Source organism: Orycteropus afer, unplaced genomic scaffold, assembly GCF_000298275.1.
Source record: "Orycteropus afer afer isolate SDZICR_OR568_19922 unplaced genomic scaffold, OryAfe1.0 scaffold00989, whole genome shotgun sequence".
NCBI lineage: Eukaryota > Metazoa > Chordata > Mammalia > Tubulidentata > Orycteropodidae > Orycteropus > Orycteropus afer.
The window spans coordinates 170,771-171,775 of NW_006922576.1; the positions used below are offsets into that span (position 1 = coordinate 170,771).

Genomic DNA, 1,005 nt, shown 5'->3' on the forward strand with positions numbered 1-1,005 from the left:
AAATACAACAGAGCAGTTAAACAAACCCAACAGGAACCTGCAGTGACATAGAAACATACATACATCATGTGTCAAAAGCAACCAGAAGCAAAGACAGCTGGAGTGGCTGCACTAATAGCAGGCAACACACACTTTAAGACAGAAATTGTTGTGAAAAACAAAAAGACATTTTAAAAGGATAAAAGGGTCAATCCATCAAGAAGGTCTAACAATTATCAACGTATACAGTGCTCCTAACAGCCCCCAATACCTGAAGCAAACATGACAGGACGAAAGGGACAGAGGCCCGTCACCAGTAACAGCCGGCGATTTCAATCCCCACTCCATTGTTCAACAACGGACAGAACACCCAGGTAGACGACCCACAGGGAAGAGCAGACTTGACCAGGACCAGCTCCAACAGACATCTGGCAAACCGACACCCAGCAACCGCAGACTACACATTCTGCTCAAAGGCATATGAACACTCTCCAGGGTGACGTCACAGAACAAGTCTCAATAAATTTAAACAGATTAAAGTCATAAGAAGTATGTTCTCCAACTTACAAAGAATATGGCTAATGTCCAGGTGCACTGCAGTGAATTGCTTATTGTGTGTGGCCCTTCTAGCCACAGTCCTCCATCTTGTGAAGTATTGTAAATCCTTGTCTCTAAGCCTGTTTAAAGGAGCTCTGGTGGCATAGTGCCAAAAGTATCTGACTGCTAACCAGCAGGTTGGTTGTTCAAACCCACCAGCCACTCTGTGGAAGGGAGACAGGGTCATCTACTTTGGTAAAGATTTGCCACCTCAAAACCCAACGGGGGTCACTATGAATTGGAATCAATTTGATGGCAATGGGTTTATAACAAATAGATTGAATTAGTCATCAAAAAAAACTTCCACAAAGAAAAGTCTAAGACAGATGGCTTCACTGGTGAATTCTACCAAATGTTTAAAAAAGAATTAATACCTCTCTCTCATACTCTTCCAAAAAATAGGAGACATTTTATGAACTCATCTATGAA

At 42.2% G+C, this 1,005-nt stretch overlaps 1 protein-coding gene across 1 annotated transcript in view; it reads right to left on the bottom strand.

Annotated features, from left to right (window-relative positions):
• Positions 1 to 1,005, bottom strand: part of SUPT5H (SPT5 homolog, DSIF elongation factor subunit) — a 31,367-nt gene that overhangs the window by 12,385 nt on the left and 17,977 nt on the right. The window lies entirely within an intron of this gene.